Source organism: Bos indicus, chromosome 25, assembly GCF_029378745.1.
Source record: "Bos indicus isolate NIAB-ARS_2022 breed Sahiwal x Tharparkar chromosome 25, NIAB-ARS_B.indTharparkar_mat_pri_1.0, whole genome shotgun sequence".
In the NCBI taxonomy this organism is placed as follows: Eukaryota; Metazoa; Chordata; class Mammalia; order Artiodactyla; family Bovidae; genus Bos; species Bos indicus.
In genome coordinates this window covers 12,279,340-12,301,632 of record NC_091784.1, presented here as the reverse complement: position 1 = coordinate 12,301,632, position 22,293 = coordinate 12,279,340, and the positions used below count along the sequence as shown (strand labels likewise).

Sequence of the window (22,293 nt, the reverse complement as noted above, 5' to 3'; positions counted from 1 at the left end):
AATATGTCTTTCGTTACCTGAATGTTATTGACTGGGCTGTTTCAATATCCACTTACATAACAAATCACCAGCCACAGGAGTTAATCTCTGCAAAACTCCCCTGGTCAATAATGAGTTAAGTGACTCACCCCAGATTTACACATCTATCAAACAACAGAGGAGGTGGTCCATGCTCTGACACCATGTCCATGCTCCGGATAATAATAATTGCAGCAGCAGCAGGGAAGATGGCAAAAGCATATAGCACATTTACCACGGCCTACACAGTGCTCTCGGAGAAGGCGCTGGCACCCCACTCCAGTGCTCTTGCCTGGAAAACCCCATGGACGGAGGAGCCTGGTGGGCTGCGGTCCATGGGGTCACACAGAGTCGGACACGACTGAAGCGACTTAGCAGCAGCAGCAGCAGCAGCACACAGTGTTCCAGATGTAAGCAGCACTACAACCAAACAAGCATTGTGCTACTATTAACTGCACTTTACAGACAAGGAATCTGAGACTCAGAGAGGTGAAGTAACTTGTTCAAGGTCTGACGGGTGGCCAGGGATAGGGTCCAGGCTGGAACCCGATCTGGCTCCCAGGCCCATGCTCTTGGTTACTGCCCTACATTGCCTGCTGAGATGGGACCCAATCTCCCTCTTTTTTTCATGCATATGTTCTTTTTTATTGTTGTTGCTTTTACATTGTATTTATTTTTAATTGAAGTATAATTGCTTTACAGTATTGTGTTGGTTTCTGCCAAACATCAACATGAACCAGCCATAGGTATACGTATATGGCCTCCCTCCCCACCCCACCCCACCAGGTTGTTACAGAGCCCTGGTTTCAGAGTTCCCTGAGTCATACAGCAAATTCCCCTTGGATATCTAATTTACGTATGGCAACGTATGTTTCCATGTTACTCTCTCCATACATCCCCCCCGCTCCTTCCTCCCCACCTCCACGTCTTTAACACTCTGAATTCTGAAGCCATCCTTCCTAGGATTAACTGCACCTGAGGTCACTGCCGGCAACTGCACAGTGCAGAGGTCGGCAAGCTCTCGCGAAGGGCCAGATGGTAAGTATTTTGAGCCATAGAGTCATGCAGTCTCTGCAACCACTCACCTGCCAGTGCAGTGTGAGAGCGGGCACAGACAGGAAGTGACAGATGGGCGTGGCTCTGTCCCAGCAGAACTTTATCCATGAGGACAAGCAGCGGGGGGGTGAATAGCACTGAAACATGCACACTGCCATACTTGACATTGATGACCAGTCCAAGTTTGATGCAAGAAACAGGGCACTCAAAGCCTGTGCACTGGGACGACCCAGAGGGATGGGATGGGGAGGGAGGTGGGAAGGGGGTTTGGGATGGGGGACACAGGTACACCTGTAGCTGATTCATGTCAATGTATGGCAAAACCCACCACAGTATTGTAAAGTAATTAGCCTCCAATTAATTTTTAAAATGTGGTAAACATGAGAAAAATTAAAATTAGTTTCTATGCACATAATATTACAGATTACAGAATAAACAAAGCCCTCCTCCAACTTAAAAAAAAAACAAACCAAGCAGCAAGCCAGATCTGGCCCCTGGGCTACATAGTCTGTGAACGTCTAGTTTAGGTTAACATGCGTGCTGTGTGCTCAGTCACGTCGGACTCTTTGCGACCCTATGGACTATAGCCCACCAGGCTCCTCTTTCCACGGGACTTTCTAGGCAAGAATAATGGAGTGGGTTACCATGCCCTCCTCCAGGGGATTGAACCCGCATCTCCTGTGTTGCAGGCAGATTTTACCCACTGAGCCACCTGGGAAGCCCCTCCTTGATTTTTGGATGTCAGCAATGGTGGGATGCACCTTTCACAGTCAATCACATCTTTCTGGAACAACAGGAACAAAAACCAAAGAGGCAGCATTAAATGTACTGGTCCATTAAAAGTCCTTTTAATTTCATGCAGCCATCTTAGACACTGTTGGTGAAACTTCAGCCTTTGGGGAAAGCAATCTTGCGTGTGTGTGTGTGTGTGTGTGTGTGTGCGCGTATACACACTAGCGTACTCAGTCATGTCTGACTCTTTTTGACCCCATGACCTGTAGCCCACTAAGCTCCTCTATCCATGGGATTTCCCAGGCACGAATATTGGAATGGGTTGCCATTTCCTCCTCCAGGGGATCTTCCTGACCCAGGGATCGAACCTGCGTCTCTTGCGCCTCCTGCATCAGCATATGGATGCTCTACCACTGTGCAACCAGGGAAGCCCTAGTTGAGGCAATATTGGGGCCACTTCTGAACCACCCACTCTCCTTTATTTGGAGGCAACAAGACAGGTAAAGGCCATACTCTGGGCTCTGAGAACAGAAGAAAACAACCTGACCTTTGCTTTCTGTATGCACAGATCCCAGAGGAAACAGGCTCCTCAGTCTGCTTCAAACCAGCTCTCTGAAAAAAGCCCCGGCTGGCAGAGGTCCTCATCACCTGCTCTGACTGGAGCGAACACTGCTCTCAGGACATGCCGTCTACAGGAGGGCAAAGTCCTGCTCTAAGACAGCAGGCCCTCGAGCCCCTGAGCCAGAGAGCGGGGTGGTGTTTTATCAGCCCACGAGCTGGATGGGAGCAGCCCCGGGGGATGGAGGCAGGTGGGGGCAGGCTGGAAGGGTGACTGTGCCCCTGGCGTGTGACAGCCAGGAGGCACCGCCATCTGCGTGCCCTGGGAGTCAACGTCACCCCCTCCCTGGGGGCTGCAGGTCCTCCATATTTAAATAGGTCCATCTGGCAAGCCAGCTACTCACCAGAACTCTGCGTAGCTGTTCGGGAGGCAGGAGCTGTCTCTTTGTCAGCTCTCCCCTACCCCTTTCCTAATCAGTCCTATTTCTCTGGGGGCCAGCAGGGTGTCTGCACTTAGTAACTGTGCTGGTGGTGTGGGAAGAGCTTGCCTGGGCCATGGAGCTTCAGAGTGGCCATGAAAAGCCCAGTTCTGTTGCGTCCTGGCTGTGTGATCTTAGGCAAGTTGCTTGATTTCTCTGAGCCTGTTTTCACATCTGGAAATAATGTGCACAGAGAAGGGGATGATAACAGCTAACAGATGCTCGCTGTTGGTCCACCCACCACGGGTCATGGACGGTCCACAGGCACATGAAGTGTTATTTCCTTGACACGTCTGGGTTCTTCTCTGAGGGTCAAGCTGTGGCGACCTTCCCGAGATCCTGGATTTCTGAGCCTGATCCACATCTCTCGCTATACCTACCTGTTGGGATTCATGCAGCTTCATGAAATTCTTTTATCACCCCTCCCAAGGAAGCTCTGGGCATCCTACCAGGGGGCTCTTGCTGAATTCCTCAGCCCAAGGCCCTGGCAGGGTTAAGAGCTTGAGCTTTGGAATCTCAGCTCTGCCGTTTACCAGCGGTGTGACCCACAGCAAATGACTCCACCCCTCTGGGCTTGGAGATGACTTCCTGCCCCTATGAAAAGGATAAGTGAAAATAATTCAGAACAGCTCTCTCAGGGGCTATAGGGAGAATTAAGTGGGATCTCCCATAAACCCTCTAATCCCAGGGTGTGACAGAGAATAAGGAATGACAACTGATTAATAAACACCTGCTGGACAAATGAGCCATTTAATGGAATATCCTGGGACAACGCACAGTCCCCATACAGGCCCCACATAAACATTCCTAGAGGCCCCAAGAAGGGACCCGCCTCTTCAGAAGAAGACTTCCCTGGTGGTTGAAGTGCTTAAGACTTCACCTTCCAATGCAGAGGGCATGGGTTTGATCCCTGGTTGGGGAGCTAAAAATCTCACAAGCCTCCCAGCCAAAACACCAAAACATAAAACAGAAGTGATATTGTAACAAATGCAATAAAGACTTAAAAAAAAAAAAAATGGTCCCATGTTAAAAAAAAAAAAAAGACAAGGGTTAGAAAGGAAATTTAGAGTCTCTGCAGATGTGAGCCATCAGGTTTGAGCAGACAGGCGCCAGGGCCCCTCCCAACATCAGCTCCCCTGTCCAACACTCTTGATGTTCACTGCCTGATGGCCGCAGGGTCAGCCTCCCCCAACCTTGCCTGAGCATCAGGGACACCCATCCTTGGAGGCCGCAAAGCCGTTTTCGGGAACAGTCCTAAGGCCATGTTTACCCGTTTACCCGTGACAGTGAACTGTGCCCTGGGTGTTAAGGAACCGGGGTGTCGTGGCTCCCGATCAATGCACACACCTCCCTCTCCCTTCTTCTGTGTGTTCTTCTAAACAACAAAGCTGAGGACCGTGGACTTATTCGCTGCAACAGCCTTCAGCAATCAAAACTGCTGAAAGACCTTTGCCCCTGCTGACGTGAGCAACAGGAAGCACTCCTGTGGCTTCGGGACGTGACAAGTCAGAGCTGGGTCTGGCGTCCAGGGCCTCTGCAGTTGTGGGGTGACCCTGGCTGAGCCCCTCCCCTTCCATCCCACACACCCCTCACCGGATCTGTTCCTCATCCACAAGAGGGCATGGCAGTCTACCTCTGTGACCTGGGGCGAAGGGCCACGAGGGTTCCTGTTAGTGTGATAAGACCTCTCGGCCTAGACGCATTAATAATTTTTAAAGTGCGCTCAGTCCTGTCCAACTCTTTTGACCCCATAGACTGCAGTCTGCCAGGCTCCTCTATCCATAGGATTTCCCAGACAAAACTGCTCTCCTTCAAATATAGAGAGTGCCTCACACCTTGAGGATGCTGTTTCTTCAGGACCCGCCTCGAGAGGGTTCATAAGGGCATGTAGGTGCCCGGGGGCCACCTTTCATCAGAGAAAGAAAAATCTCCTTGAAAATGAAGCCAACACAGGGTCCTGCTGACATTATATGAACCTCCGGACCCAGCCACTGAAGTCATCACTATCCTTGGGCTTCATAGTTAGGTGAGCTAACAGTATTTTTTTTTTCAGGTTAAGATAATTCAAAGCAGGTTTCTGAAATTTTACAAACCAGAGTCCCTTGTGACACATACCATACCTCTGGGACCTTTAGAGACTCAGGCGTTTAGCATTCTGAGGGCCTCTCGTGGATCTAGATACCTTGTTCAGTCACTCAGTCGTGTCCAACTCTTTGAGACCCCATGGACTGCAGCCCGCCAGGCGCATCTGCCCATGGGATTTCCCAGGCAAGAATACTGGAGTGGGTTGCCATACGACGTGCCTTTACCTCATTCTCCCACTTCACTGATAATTTATTTTTGTAAAAAGCAGTGAGAGTATAGCGTTTCCAGCAATGAATGACCTTAGAGTCAGAGACCAGGGGTCAATACCCACCTGGGAGCAAAGTCCACGTTTCCAACGCTTCGCCTTCAAAGCGTACACACTGAAGAGTTAAACTCAGCTTCAGTGTCAGCTCTGAAACCTGCCAAGCTGTGTGATCTTAGGCAAGTCCTTCAGTCACTCTAGGCCTCAACTTCTTCATCTACAAGGTGGGAATAAGGATGGGTCTCACTTCTCAGAACTGCAGGGAAAACGAGATCCTGCCGGTAAAATGTGTAACCCAAGGCCCGACACACGGCAGGAGCACCGACGTAGGTGGGTGAAGCGGAAATGGTGGCTCCTTTTAGGGACACTCTGGGAGGAGACCGCATTGCAGGATCTGAGAAGGCTGGGGATTAGGTCTATCTCTGCTATACTAATTTGAAAAAAGAAGGAAAAAGAAAAAGAAAAAGAGAGAGAAGCAGTGCTCCACCCTTCTGGATGCATCAGACAAGTCTCCTTAAACGGATCACACATCCCACCTGGGGAGGTCCCTGCTGCAGGGAGTCAACGGAAAGGAGCTTTGGGTTCATTACAATAAACTCGCTTAAGCTCCACAGCACAGATCAAAGGGGAGGGAGGTTCCTGACCTCTGGATGGTTACACTGGAGGGGGCACGTCCACACAGGTCAGCACGAGGCCTGGCGGCCTTGGTGGAGGGAAGCACCCCTGCCTGATGAGCTGGTACCGACATGGAGGAGGACCCTATGGCCCTTGCCACCCCCACCCCCCACCCCACGCCCTCTGCTGGCCTTCTGCCTGTGGAAAACTTTAACCAAAGGATAAGTTTAATCAGAGAAGTGAGAACTGCTGAAACAAAAACAGTCCAAGGAGACTAAATAATAATAATAATGTAATCATTAAGCATAGCCAAGGACTTTTAGTTCTTTCTCAAGATAGGCTATAGATAATGTTCCAAGCCATATCCTGTGAGCTGTCCTATAGATACCGGAACACCAGGTGGAGAAGTTAATAACATGGTGACCAGACTGTACCCAGGACATGAGCTGCCACAATTCCGAGAACTGACCACAAAGAAATGGGCACAAGTGCACCCTGGAACTGAAGATAAACTGGACCTAAAACATCCAAGATGATGCTAGTCAGACCACTGATGACCAGTTGAGGATGACTGTTAGAGATGACTCTGCTGTTTCTGCATGTAGCCCCCACCCACTCTCTCTATAAATGCCCTCACCCCCTGCCTGCCGGGTGTCGGGTAGGGGGGAGTCGGCCTTCGGACAGATGTCCACCACCCTCCCCTGACAGTGGCCGGCACCTGAAGGAAAGCAAACTTTCCTTTCCACCATCCTGGCCTGTTTACTGGCTTTTGAGCAGCGAGCAGCCGGACCCCCACACAGTCCTTTTGGTAACAGTACCAGCGTGTCAAGTCAGCTAAAGAAAGATTTGATGGGGTCAGACAGAGATGTGGCCAGGGTCTGGACTTGCGGGAGTGGCTGGGCTATGGCAAGAACCTGGGCAGTCCCTATTAGGGCAGGGTGATTAAAAACTGCAGGACAGAGTGGTTACGACCTGGGACCCTGGAGTCACACACATCTGAGTCTGAGATGTTGTCCTCCTTACTCGCTACGGATGGATCCTTTGGCAAATTCATTAGCTTCTCAGAGCCTCAGTTCCTTCATCTGTAAAATGAGCCTAAACATGGTACCTGCTCTCAAAGGGAATACTGTAAACATCAGGTAAGATAACTCTAGCAGATCGAGATACTAATAATTCTGGCAGACAGAAAGTGCTCAATACATCCTGCCCATCACAATTACCACGAACATTCCCCAGCACTGAGCATTCACTCCCTGACATAACACATGTTTATACAGGACACTCTTTCTTGGCATACACAACTGGTCCATGATTCTTTGGTGTAGAAAATGCAGAAGAAGGCATCCAGATCTGAGGAACAGAGTAAGCCTCATTCCACTCTGGGCCTCCCACCAAATGTGGCTATAAAACCTGGAGAGAATCCACGAAGGGAGCTATCTATGGATCCTGAAAAGTCAATAATAGCAGGTGGACTGGGGAAGATGACCACTGAACCTCAAGCGAGCTCATAATTTTAACTATCTTTTAGCCTGGACCCAAGGCAGCCAGACACCTGTGTGTGGATGCAGAGAGCTCCGGGCCAGCCTCTGGTTCTATTCAGAGGCAGGAGAGGGGCTTCCTAACAGTCAGGAAGAGTTGGGTGGGGGACTCCTGTGTTTTTTTTCTCTCCTTCCTCTGGTTCTCATGCCTCAGTCTGTTCCTGAAGCACCCAAAACTCTGAGGGAGGGTGTGGAAAGGTGAATAATGGCTCCCTAGAGATGCCCTGGGACCTCCCTGGTGGCTCAGATGGTAAAGCGTCTGCCTACAATGCAGATGGCCCAGGTTCCATCTCTAGATGGGGAAGATCCCCTGGAGAAGGAAATGGCAACACACTCCAGTATTCTTGCCTGGAGAATTCCGTGGACAGAAGAGCCTGGCAGGCTACAGTCCATACCATCCATGGGGTTGCAAAGAGTTGGACACCACTGAGCGACTTTCACTTTCAAAGATGCCCTGTCTCACTCCCTGTTACTTTATGTGACAGAAGGATCTTCACAGATGCGGTTAGTTTAAGGCTTTGAGATGAGGAGGTGGTCCTGGATGATTCAGGTGGGTCCAGTGTGATCACAAGGTTCTTGTAAGGAGACTGGGGATCAGAGTCACAGAGTAGCTGATGCGGTAGAGGCTGAAGTGATGCAAAGAAGGGGCCATGGCATCGGCAGCTTCTAGAAGCTGGAAAATGCGAGCAAGCAGATTCTGCCCTAGAGCCTCCAGAAGAAACCAGCCCTGCTGAGGTCTTAACTTCAGTCCCATGAGACTGAGTGTGGATTTGTGACCCCCAGAACTCAAAGGCATTACAGTCGCGTTGTCTTAAGTCACTGAGTTTGTGGGAGGTTTGTTACAGTGGGTGTCGGAAACTGATATGGGGGAAATACTCTTCAAATGAAAGAGCTTTGGCCCCACAAGGGCAGGACAAACCCTCACTGCTTTTTACCTCTGTGTCCCCCTGCACTTGGTCTCGGACATGGACATAGTTATGGAAGGTATGTGAATCTCAGTCCAATCCTCACACCTTATACAAAAGTTAACTCGAAATGAACCACTGACCTAAACATAAAATTATAAAATTTTAAGCAGAAATTCTAGGAGAAAGTCTGCAAGGAGATGAAACCAGTCATTCTTAAAGGAAACCAACCCTGAATATTCAATGGAAGGACTGATGCTGAGGCTGAAGCTCCAATACTTAGGCCACCTGATATGAAGAAATGACTTATTGGAAAAGACTCTGATGCTTGGAAAGATTGAAGGCAAAAGCAGAAGGGGGCAGCAGAAGATGAGATGGTTAGATAGCATCATTGACTCAATGGACATGAATTTGAGCAAATGCTGGGAGTTAATGAAGGACAGGGAGCCTGGTGTGCTGCAGTCCACGGGGTCCCAAAGTGTCAGACACGACAGCGATGGAACAACAACAAAGGCTATAACACACAATGCAGGGAATATAACCAGCATTTTATAATGACTTTAACTGGAGCATAATCTATAAAAAGCAAATCACTATGTTGTATACTTGAATCTAGTACAACATTATAGTACGTAAGTCACTACATTTTTATGAAACTCAACAGTAAAACAACAAACAACCAAATTTTAAAAATGAAGCACCATTTCACGCCGGTCAGAATGGCTGCCATCCAAAAGTCTACAAGCAATAAATGCTGGAGAGGGCGTGGAGAAAAGCGAACCTCTTACACTGTTGGTGGGAATGCAAACTAGTACAGCCACTATGGAGAACAGTGTGGAGATTCCTTAAAAAACTGGAAATAGAACTGCCTTATGACCCAGCAATCCCACTGCTGGGCATACACACTGAGGAAACCAGAAGGGAAAGAGACACGTGTACCCCAATGTTCATCGCAGCACTGTTTATAATAGCCAGGACATGGAAGCAACCTAGATGTCCATCAGCAGATGAATGGATAAGAAAGCAGTGGTACATATACACAATGGAGTATTACTCAGCCATTAAAAAGAATACATTTGAATCAGTTCTAATGAGGTGGATGAAACTGGAGCCTATTATACAGAGTGAAGTAAGCCAGAAAGAAAAACACCAATACAGTATACTAATGCATATATATGGAATTTAGAAAGATGGTAATGATAACCTTGTATGTGAGACAGCAAAAGAGACACAGATGTATAGAACAGTCTTTTGGACTCTGTGGGAGAGGGTGAGGGTGGGATGATTTGGGAGAATGGCATTGCAACATGTATAATATCATATGTGAAACGAATCGCCAGTCCAGGTTCAATGCAGGATACAGGATGCTTGGGGCTGGTGCACTGGGACGACCCAGAAGAATGGTTCGGGGAGGGAGGTGGGAGCGGGGTTGAGGATGGGGAGCACGTGTATACCCATGGTGGATTCATGTTGATGTATGGCAAAACCAATACAATATTGTAAAGTAATTAGCCTCTAATTAAAATAAATAAATAAATAAAAGATAAAAGTGCTATGTTATAGAATATAAATAAATAAATAAAAATGCGCACAAGACTTGAGTAGCTACTTCCTCAAAGAGGACACAATAAAGAAAAGTAGGCACATAAAGAGATGCTTCATAGTATTAGCTACCAAGGGAATGCCAATGGAGACCATGACCAGACACTGCAGGGCACCCTTTCAAACAGCTGTGACAACACCAAGCAATAAGGAGGGTGCAGAGCATCTGACACTCTCACACACTGCTTGTGAGACTGCACAACGGCACAGCAATTCCGAGACACACTTTTACACTTAACCTACGACCCAGCCACCCTAGTCTTAGGTATTACCCTAGAAATGAAAACTTCAGTTGACATAAAAAGCTGCTCATGAATGGTTATATGTGCTCCATTCAAAAGTTGTTCACAAATGTCTTTTGTGAACAGATAAACTGTGGAAATTCGTGTGATAGAACACTCCTCAACAATAAAAAGGAACAGACAACCGATACACCTGCCAGCTGGGTGAACTTCAAAGGAGCTGTGCTAAGTGAGAGAATCCAGTCTCGAGAGCTTAGATGCTATATAAGTCCATTTAGATGACGGTCTTGGAAAGAAAACTGCAGTGATAAGAACAAGCAGTGGTGGCCAGGGCTCAGGGATGGGGGAGTGCGTGACCACAAGGAGTAGCACGTGACAGCTCTGGGGGGTTGATAGGACTGTTCCTTATCCTGATTGCGATGAGGCTCTCAAATGTATACATGTGGTAATATTCATAGAGCTGAGCGCACACACGCACAAAGTCAACTTTATGCTGCTTTTTGTTTTGTTTTTGACCCTGCCATGCAGCTTGCGGGATCTTAGTTCCCCAACCAGGGATCGAACCCAGGTCCCAGCAGGGAAAGCATCGTGTCTGAACCACTGGACCACAGGGACTTCCCTGCATGCTGATTTTAAAAAGAAGTTGATTTTTTTTTTTTTAAGTCAAGGCAAGCGGGACTCTGGTCAATATATGCAAGGTATGAACTGGCCCCTTCCCAGAATGCAGCGGGATGACCCCTCTCTGAGACCCACTGTTGATTACTGGGCACTTGGGGCTCTGATCACTGGTCTTCCGTCCACCTTCCTACTGGTGAAATATTATCCAGTGTAGAACTTTACAGCTGTGCCTCCCCCACGCCCTTTCACTTTCTACCTAGAATAAGTTGCACAAATGGCCCCAGTTATTCACTCCCTCTCTGACTTTGCAGAGTCCTCTGGCTCTGACTCTTGTTCTCCACTGTGGTCCAGAGCATGCCTTGCCCAACATGGGGTGTTAGCAAATATGGCACAGTCAGAGCTTGGTAGGTGCTGCAGTGATTGGGTTTTCCCCATTCTCACTCTGCCATACATACTCAGGCTGGCCTGCTGGTCCCAGCAGCCACGTTACTCCTAGTCAAGGCCATTCCTGGGCCAGCTGACAGTCAGCTGGCATAGAAGCAAATGACACAGAAGCAAATGTAGCCAAGATCAGCAGAACTTCCTAGCCCATCACCTAATATGTGAGCAATATGTTGTTATTATTGTTTGCTACAACCAAGGTGTCAAGGTTGTTTATTACACAGCATTAACATGGCAGTAAATAACTGATACGTCACCCAGTTAAGCAGCCATTCTCAGTTACCACTCAGGGAGAACATTTAAAAAGAGCAGGGGGAAATGCAGAAAGCTGTGAAATTGTTTTACCCATGGAGAAAAAAGCTGCCATGGAGATTGATTATAATGTAGTAGAACAGAATAATCCCGTCTGCAAAGAGCACCTGACTTCTTGCGTGTTGTGGTCTTATCCCCCAATATTAGAGAACTTTTATTACTACTATTATTATTATTTTTTACTAACACCAAATTAGATAGAAGTTATTGTGTCCAAAATAACTTAATCTGCTTCCCTTGCTCCAAACTGAATTTTCAGATGCTCCAATATTTAAAAATGAAAGACATGAAGTAGGGCAAGCAATTGTAATAATCTTGAAGCTGCCAACTCAAATCATTTCGAGACTGCAGTGAGAGTCTGAACAAAGAAGTGAACTGTGACTACAGCAAAAATAGCTCCTCTTGGAGAAGTTCCCAGTAGGTGATATTTCATGTAATCCTCTTAGCAAGCCAGCAAGGTCTGTGCTACTGGCCCATTTTACAGCTGGGGACACTGAGGCACAGAGAGGCCAAGGCTGCTGGGTAGTGTGGTTGACACTGAACCCGGGTCTCTGACTCAAAGTCTCGCTTTTTCAGTTAGACACCAAGCTGCCGTTTTAATGTTGTAAGAAACTAATAACAGAGCTTCAGCCTATCTGCTTGTGTGATCTATCCATCACAGTGAAGAGTTACTGGGGTGAATAGGTCTGATATTTTAGGGGCACCTGGCACTTTGCTGCCTGGTCACTGGGCTCAGCAATGTAGGGCTTGGCCATGGGATTGCCATCTTGATGCTAACATGATCACAGAGCACCAGCCTCCCAGATTAACTTGACTGGGAGTTAATTAACTTGAAAGGGAGTGACCATGGCTGGGAGAGTTGCAGAGAAATCTATACTGTCTCCCACAAATCCTCAACAAGCGCACTTGCTGTGTGCTCCTCAGGCCATCATGCCTTGCAAATACCGTAGCTCCAAGGTCTGCCCTGATTCTGAGAAGCCAGAAAGAAGCTGTGTATCCTCCAGCTAACAGAACCAATCGTTTTACCCCTACAGCCACAGCTCACCCAAATGCTTAGGATGGGCCTGGTCTAAGTGCTTCAGCAATGCTGAAGCTCTGAACCAGCCTTCTGAAGTGGGGTGGGGCGGGGCCTAGTTGGAATCCCATTTTTCAGATGGGGATGTTGAGGCATAACGTCCTTAAAGGGTCTGATCTGAGATCATTGAGCTAGTAAACGGGATGGCCTCGAGTGGAACCAGGGTCTGCATGACTGTAGCTCTTTCTCTTAACAACAAAGTTAGCTTGTACCTTTAACGCAAAAGTCATAAAACACGCTGCATCCCAAACTCTGGCAGAATGGCTTGCTTCCTGTTGCACTAGTAATTTCTCAACCTGCCTCCCCAGAACAAGCTAGTGAGAAAAACATCCAAAACTCTGTCACAGCAAGTTCTCACATGTGAAAAAGAAAAATAAAAACAAGGCACCTTCTTCTCGCTCAGCAGCCTATGACCCGCTTTATCTTCTGAGTGATGCTTGCTAAGCCAGCAGATGGTGTGTTCAAAGGAGAGTTCCCAGGGCCCAAGCAGGACTTCAGTTTACCCTTCTGGCCCAGTTAAAACATCCTGGGTGTATTAGATTGACGAACAAGAAAGGGCTGAGGCTTATGAGCAAACCGGTTGAGGAAGGGATGGGAGGGGTGTGAAGTGCTTGAGGAGCAGGTATCTAAGACCGCTTTTTGCAACTGGGTCAAAGCCCTATGAGTTCCGAACCCTCAGCCCCATTTTCCCTTTCTTTCCACAACATTTACTTTGGGAGTTAACTCCAAAGAGGCAGAGATGGGTAGGACCTTGGACAGCACCAAGCAGCGGCCCTAGAACAGATATGCATGGTATAAGAAGCTACGGTGCAGAAAGGTTTAAAGCGGTGGCCCGAACCCATGCCAGAGACCACCCCCCCCAACCCCCACCCCACCAGAGGAGAGACAAGTGGACAGTGATGAGTGTGACAAAGCCAGGCTTACTTCCTGGGGTGTGGATAACCCACAATTAGAATCCTGAACTTGGCGACAGCCCATCAGAAGATACTTAGGAATGCTTTATCATGTTTTTCATTTTGATGGAATTGTGACAGAGTGGAGACTGCCAAACCACAGAAACCCAGCTTACACTCCTCACTCCACCACTTCTAGCTGTGAGACTATGGCAGGTCCTGTCACTGTCAGAGACTCCGTTTCCTCATCTGAAAAATGGGAACAATAACCCCAACCTCAGAGGGCAGATATGAGGACTTAATGAGAGAACAGCTCCTGGCCCATTTTCTGGGGTCTTCTTACCTCTCTCTCAGCCATGGGACCTGAGGGATTTGCAGCTTGCTAAACAAGATTCAATGACAGGGACGTCCCTGGAGGTCCAGGGTGTAAGAATCCACCTGCCAATACAGGGGACACAGGTTTGATCCCTGATCTGGGAAGATCCCACATGCCCAACTACTGAGCCCATGAAACCTGCGTGCTCTAGCGCCTGTGCTGTGTCACAAGAGAAAACCCTGCACAGCACAATGAAGTCACCCCTGCCTCGCTGCAACTAGAGAAAAGCCTACACACACATGGTGAAGACCCAGTGCAGGCAAAAAAAAAGACCCAATGACAGACCAGCTTCTTGGGCTGGAGTGGGGCTGATACCTGGTCAGGTGGCTCTCTCCTGTGGGGCTGTCCTGTGCACTGTAGGATGCAGAGCACCATCCCGGCCTCCCCCCACTAGACTCTAGCCCCCGGCCTCTTACAGGTGTGATAACCAAAGACGTTTCTATCCATTACCAATTGTCCCCGGGCTTGGGGAGGAAGGCATAATGTCCCTAGTTGAGAACCATGGTGTTGGAGGCAGGAGGAGACACAACAGGAGTTAGATGGGTAGGGGCAGCAAGTGAAAAAAAAAAGGAGCCACACAGGCACAAACACAATCCTAGTAAAAATCTTCTCTGCACAAAAGCCCTTCAGGTAAATCGTACCCACGAAGAGAGTATGTTTCTTGAACTTAACAGGTGAGATGACCACACTTCCTTTGCAATCCTAATAAGGATTAGTCACTCAGTTGTGTCCGACTCTTTGCAGTCCCATGGACTGTAGTCCGCCAGGTTCCTCTGTCCATGAACCTAACTACCTGTCAATAACATATCAACCCTAGTAACCTGTGACCAATTCCCTGGAAGGGTAACTGTACTCCAAGGATCCATGTTCCTCTTGCTAGGAGCAAAACCACACAATTACTGGCCGTGTTCTTTTTACAGGTAAATAAGCATAGCCTGTGGTTACACAAGGCTTCCCTGGTGGCTCAGAAGGTAAAGCGTCTGTCTGCAATGCAAGAGACCTGGGTTGGATGGCCTATGGTTACACAAAGATAAGAAACAAGAGAACCGCCCTGGAGAAGACGTGGGAGGCTCTGGCAGGCACCTTGTCTGGAGGAGCTGAACATGTGGCTGGTCAAGGCCCCTCTCTGGGAACACGGTACCTTCTTCACTGTGGAAGCAGACAGGCCTGATGGGCTGCTCTTGGAAGCTGAGCTGATGTCTACTGCCTAAGGCCTGTCCCAGGGGGCTCGTCACTCACCAGGCCTCAATCAGAACTGCAGGGGCCGCTGTGTCCTGAGCATCTGGGTTCAGAGCAACCCTGGCTGTTATCCTATTGTCACTGTCCTCTGTGACTGCCTGAGTAGGTCACTGCCTGCTTCTACCCCATATTTCTTCAGGTTTTAAACAGATTCGTCTAAAGCAGGCCCTTTGGGCTCCAGAAGGCGCGTGAATACAGTGGGCCACATGCAGCCCACAGCTGTTGTGTCTGGACCACAGACAAACAAACTAGCTGCCAACTAATTTAAGAGTCAGATTTCACATCAAGACATGGGCGTCTGCCATCTCTTGGAAAGTCCACAGACCACCAACCTGTGGTCTCAGTGGTAATCAACCAGGCTGAGGCGGGCCTGACGCTCTTGAGTTCCACTCCCCACACCTCCCTATTAACACAGCTCACTGGCTTAATTCACGTACAAGACCTGCCTGGACCCTATCGGTATCCGAGTTTGCTGCAGTCATAGTCCAGTCAACAGGGATACACTCGGGGTGTTTGTCTGCTCTGTTGATCCCAGATGATGTAAGGTGCAAACCTCCATAAGCAAGATGGTGAAAGATCACAGAAACAAGGAGGGTGGCATATCTGTCCCAATTAGGGTGCCAGTGCTGGTGGGGAACTCCATCCTCTCCCAGTAACCACCTGATTAATAACGGTGGGGTAAGAAGCAGAAGCTAAGAGACAACGACGAAGGCGGCAATGGGAAAAAAGCCATCTTTGAACCAGGGATGAGACATCAGTGTTTTGCCCCATCAAATCCAAATGTGCTCCTTTGCTCAGTCCTGCCAATCCCTTTTACGGCTCTGTGGACTGTAGCCCTCCAGGCTCCTCTGTCCATGGGATTTCTCAGGCAGGAATACTGGGGTGGGTTGCTATGCCCTCCTCCAGGGATGTTCCCGATCGAACCCAGGGATCGAACCCATGTCTCTTACATCTCCTGCATTAGCAGGCAGATTCTTTACCACTAGTGCCAACTGGTAATCCCCAAATCCAAATGAAGCACCAGTGTATCAGAAAAGGAGCCAAAGGTTCTGCAATCCCAGCTGACCTCTATCTGATCAGTTATTGAAAGGGATTGCTGCTCAGTTGTGTCCAACTCTTTGCAACTCCATGGACTGTAGCCCACCAGGATCCTCTGTCAATGGAATTTTCCAGGCAAAAACACTGGAGTGGGTTGCCGTTTCCTTCTCCAGGGATCTCCCCAACCCAGGGATTGAATCCAGGTCTCCTGCATTGCAGGTAGATTCTCTAATGTCTGAGTCGCTAGAGAATCCAGGGCCCCAAAGGGTCATGATTTCTGAAATAATGGCCAGACACCGGCCACAAAGCCACCAGGGCTGAATCCCCAGGTGGAGGCTTTGAACTCTGCGAGGGGCTCCACATCAGAATGAACTGCCCCAACCTGCGAGACTAGGCCAATAGTCCTCCAGCACCTTGGACAGCTACCAGGTCCTGAAAGGTCACTGCAGAGAGAGTCCTGCCGGTCAAAGGCACACGTTTCTAAGCAGAGCTGTGGAACTGACTGCCCACTGCACCCCCCTCAAAACCCCAGGCCAACCAGGCAGCTGGGGATCTCATAGGTGCTCCACCCCTGCTGCCCTCGATGCCTTGTTCATGTGCCCTCCCCTGACGCGGGTGGCAGGGACGCCACCACAGTTGTGCTCTGCCACATGCTCCGTGCTCCTCAGCCAACTTGGCAGCAAGGAAGGAGGACAGCTTGCTATTCTTACTGCTCTGGGACTAGGTGTGAATTTGGCAGCTTGTTCACACAGAGGAAGCCTTCTTTGGGAAATGCTCTCTCCCCTGGCAACCCTGACCCAGCTTTCTCCAGGTTTCTGCCTCCTGTCTTCTCTGTTCTGCTGGCTCCTGGCCCAATCTGTTGCAGTCCCTTCCCTGTCACCTCCTCTTGTTCACCCTATTTCCCTGAGGGCCCTACCCCAGCACCATGACCCCCATTCCCAAGTTCGTGCCCAGAAATTGTCTCCCAAGAAGGGTTGCCAAAATCCTGAAAGAGACAAGTCTTAGGGATTGCAGAGTAATTCCTGAGTGTTTTCTTGGAAATTCATCCCCCAAATCACAAGTTATTCTTAAAATAGTCCCAACATTCTTCATACAATTTACTCTTTATTGTGGAACTCTACCATGATCTGCTCAATAAGGAAGAAATAGTAAGTTCAGAGGTAATTCACAAAGAATCATAGCCTAGATCAAATATTCAAATCAGGAAATGCTAGTGAACACTAAGGAGTCCTGTTCAGATAATAATGCAATATATGAATCTCTTATGAGAGTCCTGTGTTAAAACAGGCAATTTAAGGACATTTTGTGCCTCTGAAACTTATTTCTTGGAATGCCATTCACATCAAGTATGGTGCTGTACAATCATTAAGTGTCCAACTCTTTGTGACCCCAGGGACTGCACCACGCTTCCCTATCCTTCACTATTTCTCAAGAGTTTGCTCAAACTCATGTCTAATAAGTTGGTGATGGCATCCAATCATCTCATGATCTTTCACCTCTTGCCCTCAATCTTTCGCAAGCATCAGGGTCTTTTCCAATGAGTCAGCTCTTCACATCAAGTGGCCCAAGGTATCACAGCTTCAGCTTCAGCATCAGTCCTTCCAACAAATATTCAGGGTTGATTTCCTTTAGGATTGACCAGTTTGATCTCCCTGTCCAAGGGACTCTCAAGAATCTCCAATACAATTTGAAAACATCAATTCCTTGGCATTTGGCCTTCTTTGTGGTCCAACTCTCACATCTGTACATGACTACTGGAAAAACCATAGCTTTGACTATACAGACCTCTGTCATTAAAGTGATATCTCTGCTTTTTAATATCCTATGTAGGTTTGTCATAGCTTTCTTCTGAGGAGTAAGCATCTTTTAATTTTGTGGCTATAGTCACCATCTGCAGTGATTTTATGCAATAAACTTGTTAGTATTTATTTTATTTGCAAGAATAATTCATTGTTTGCAGTAGGCAGAGCCACAGACACACTACTTATGACAGCATCAGCTGAAGGCAAGAATGACTAATGAGATCATGACTCTTTCTCTCCTACAAGCTCCTGGTTCCTAGAACCACTGACCTTGGCCCTCAATTCCACATGTGGCTCCTCCTGTTCTTGCTTTTGCCTCATTAATGTGGATTCCTTCAACCAGGGATGTTGACTGTTACGCTTTAATTTTCACAGAAGAATCATCATACTTTTTCTTGATTTCCTGTTTTTCTTGAGATCTGGAGAGAGATATGTTTCCTGAGAAATGCAGGCAGGAACTCACAGCTGATATCAAGTCCAGAGGCTGCCATCCGAGGAGACACTCACCTTCCTCTCTTGCCTTCTGGACCCCACAGAGACCATCTCTAAGCTCAACACCCCACACTCTCACCTACTCCAAAACCAGTGTCTCCTTTGTCCCCTTGATCATCACCCACCCAGATATTTAGCGTCAAAATCTTGGCATCATGAAGCAAGGCACCCAAAGCCGGTGTTCTGGGACAACTCCAAGAGATGGGGCGGGGAGGGACGTGGGAGGGGTTCAGGATGGGGGACACACGTGGACCCGTGGCTGGTTCACGTCAATGTACGGCAAAAATCCATCACAACACTGTCAAGTAATTATCCTCCAGTTAAAATAAGTTCATTAATTTAAAAAACATGGAAAAAAATCCTGGCATCGTCTGGTGTAGGCCCTCCCACCTTTTCTCTGGGCTCTTATAAAAGCACCATGCCCTGTCTCCCTAGCGCTCACGCCCCATCCCCGGCTGCCAGTAGGATCCTCCTGAAGCACAGACCTGAGCTCAGAGACCTGCAAGGACTCCCTTCCTGGAGACCAAGACGGCAACTAGCTCAAGACTTCTGAGCTCCCAGCCCTGCTCCCCAGGGCGTCCTGACCACAAGGGCAGTGCCCTGTTCTCTGCAGTGGAGGACAGGGGTCCTCTGAGCTTTTCAGCTGTTCTGCACATCTAGGGGGGGAAAAACACATCTCTCTCTTCATGTCTAACAGAATGGTGCATATCAAACCGGTATGAGTGGTAGCGGTTAGTGATACCTGTCAATATTCAAACATGTGCCTGCCCTCAGAGCCAGAACCACTTCGAAAGATCAGTCCCACAGATCTACCTGCCAAAACGTACATCTACTTGAAACCTTTCTGGCGATACTGTTTGAGGGAGCCAAATCTGGAAACCTCTTAAGCGTTCAGATGGAGCGATGGTAAAATAAATTATGAAACAGCCATTGCACTGAGTATTCTGTAGCTTTCAAAGGGAATGAGCCAGCTTTATTAAATTAAAAAGGCAAACTACAGAGGGCTGGTTGGAGCCCGGCTTTGGCTTACATAAGTATCGATGCTTTCTGCAAAGTTACATAAGAAACTTGACAGCGATCGCGGAGGGTGGGGGGCCCGACACACAGTGGAGTGGGGTGTGATGTTTACTTCTCCTTCTTATATCTTTCTGTAGTGCTTCAGGATTTTTTTTTAATACCATGATTTTATCACTTCCTCCAAAACGTCTGCTCCCCAGACTCCTTTTCCCGTGCTCCCTTTCTGCTGGTAAAAAATAGTTACGCACATACAGGGCTTACTACGTGCGAGGTGCCATTCTAAGAGCTCGACGCGCACGTGGAACCCTGCTGGCCCCACGAGAGGGTGCTGGGAACCTTGCCACTGTACAGAGGAAGACGCTGAGGGCTGGAAGGGCTTCGGTGAGCTGCCCAGGGCCACATGGCTAGTCCAAAGCAGAGTGGGGCTACAAATGGGACAGTCTGACACCTACCCAGGCACTCTGCAAATTTCCTGGTGAATGAGCTTGGGAAAGAAGGAAAAAAAACGCTGCCTTGGAATAAGTGCGTGACCTGGACACCTATTGACCCTGAGGCCTGGGGCCCTGTCTCAGTCATCTGTATGGTGATACTCCCCACCAACCTACTTACCACCCCAGACGCCTACATGGAGTCATGTAGGTGCTTGTGACCTGAATACAGCGTTGTGCTGTGCTTAGTCGCTCAGTCGTGTCCGACTCTTTGCAATCTCTGGGCTGTAGCCTGCCAGGTTCCTCTGTCCGTAGGGATTCTCCAGGCAAGAATACTGGAGTGGGTAGCCATGCCTTCCTCCAGGGGATCTTCCCCATCCAGGGACTGAAGCCAGGTCTCCCGCATTGCAGGTGGATTCTTTACCATCTGAGCCACCAGGAAAGCCACCAGAGAATACAGGGTTATCTGTACGTAATAACACAGAGCATCTGCACACCTGCCTGGTCTGTTAGGACCTCAAGCGTGTCATAATCCTCTTCTCTCAACCCCAAGAGCCAGCCCTCAAATGTATCTGGGGTCCAATCACCCTTCACACGGTTCTTCTCATCACTCTGGTCAAGCCACTACCTCTTCCTGTTTGGACCCTACAAAAGCCTCCCCCTCTGCCTCCCCTCGCCCCCACCCTGATTCTATTCTCTAATCTATATCCAGAGTGAGGATGCAAAAACATAAAGCAGGTCACGTCGCACTCCTGCCCCAACCCCTTCAGGTTGGAGTAAATCCTGACGTCATTATTACGGCCTCCAAGGCCCTGTGTGATCCAACCCTGGTGACCTCTCCAGCCTCGTTCTCCTGCTCTCTGTTCTGGCCACACTGGCCTCATCCGACACACTGGGCTCGCTCCTGCCTCAGGGCCTTTGCACTCACTGTTCCAATTTCCCTCGGAAATTCACAAGGTTGTCCCTCGGAGAGGCCTTCCCCAACCATCTGGTGGAAACACCACCCGCGTGACTGGGACTCTCTAGTCTATAACTCTTTGTTAGTTTTCCTCAGAGACCTTCTTGTTTAGCGGCATATGACATGTTTATTTGTCCATTCTCCATCTCTCTTGACTCCATTAAGGTGGTTTATGCTCTTTTTTTCTGTTTTGTTCGCTATTACCCGCCCAGTGCCTGTTGAGTCCTTAGCAGGTGGTCAGTAAACACTGAGTGGATGACAGGGCTGTTTGCCGAACAGAAGTCCCTTTGACGGGGGTTTTCCGTGTATCAGCTCAGCAGTGTTCCTGCTCTGGAGGTGTTCCAGGCTCCCTCACTTTTCCCGGACTTGTAAAAGCTGCACCATCATCAGCTTTGTGAAGCTGATCTCACCCCTCTTCACCACCCAACACAAAGAAACGGCAGGAGTGAAACATAATTACTGTCACTGGTGGGATGTGTGGGGGGTAGGGGGGCCATCTGACTCACAGAGAAGAGTAGCTGTCACCCTCGTCATCTTCAGAAAGAGTCATCTGTTCTGAGCTCCGTGGGCAGGAGTCCTGCAGAGGACTGGAGGGCCGGTACTCTGGGGGACTGCACTTTCTCTGCATCCCTTGACACAGCCCCTCCACAGGCCAGCAGACGGAGGTGATGAAGCGGCATTTTGCATGTCATCTCTCCAGGTGACGGGGTGGTGGGTCCCCCTGGAGAGACCTCCAGGTAATGAGCTTCTGAGGGATGGGGTGTCTTCTTGGAGGAAAGGCCTGGTCCCTAGAGGGAGCGCTGCCATGGGCTCTCAGAGTCCACAGAAAGCCAGAGCCCAGCTGGTGCACACGGTTTCTCCCTGAGTCCCTGTGTCTAGATGCAAGATCCCGGTGCGGAAGGAGAGGGGGAGGCGGACTTCCAGAAACAGTCACGTTACCAGTTAGCGTTTCACGAGCACACACTATGTGCTGGGCACTCAGCGTCCCTGCGGCTCAGGGCAGCGCACTGGACTCTTGCTCTGACCTGCAACATGCTCTCACCAGGACCTTAGGCAAACTGGTTAAATTTCCTGGGACTCAGTTTTTTACCTGTAGACATGGATAGATGATGGATGGATGGATGAAGAGAGAGACAGAGAAATGTCCGTAGGGTTTTTGTGGGGAGTCTCTCCTGGTCTTTCTCACAAGTCTCGTCATCAGCTGCAGTTGACACAGAGAAGCGGCCGAGTTCCGCTCTCACCTACCATCCTGCATCCATACCTCTCCTCCCATTTCACACAAAAGGAACCTAAGACTCAAGAGGCTGCATCCTGGCCCGAGATCACCCTCCTCCTCTGTGGCAGAGCTAGTGGGGAACAGCAGTGACGCCCAAATCCCCACGCTCTCCATTTGGACCCCGGGGGGTCTCAGACTCATCTGCTCATCACAAATCACTCACACGGATATTTCATTTTAAGCATGACCCACATCTCACCAGTCTGCCAGTCTGGCCTCAAGAGTGAGACTTCTTG

General features: G+C 48.9%; 1 protein-coding gene across 5 annotated transcripts in view; it reads right to left on the bottom strand.

Annotated features, from left to right (window-relative positions):
• The window catches only part of SNX29 (sorting nexin 29), a 596,714-nt gene that overhangs the window by 37,881 nt on the left and 536,540 nt on the right, over nucleotides 1-22,293 (bottom strand). Inside the window, exon 21 of one of the 5 annotated variants that reach the window (XR_011564016.1) lies at nucleotides 20,005-20,250. The exons of the other annotated variants lie outside the window; for them this stretch is intronic. The gene's annotated coding sequence lies outside the window, so the exon portion shown is untranslated. The remainder of the gene's footprint in view (nucleotides 1-20,004; nucleotides 20,251-22,293) is intronic. 5 annotated transcript variants of the gene reach the window in all.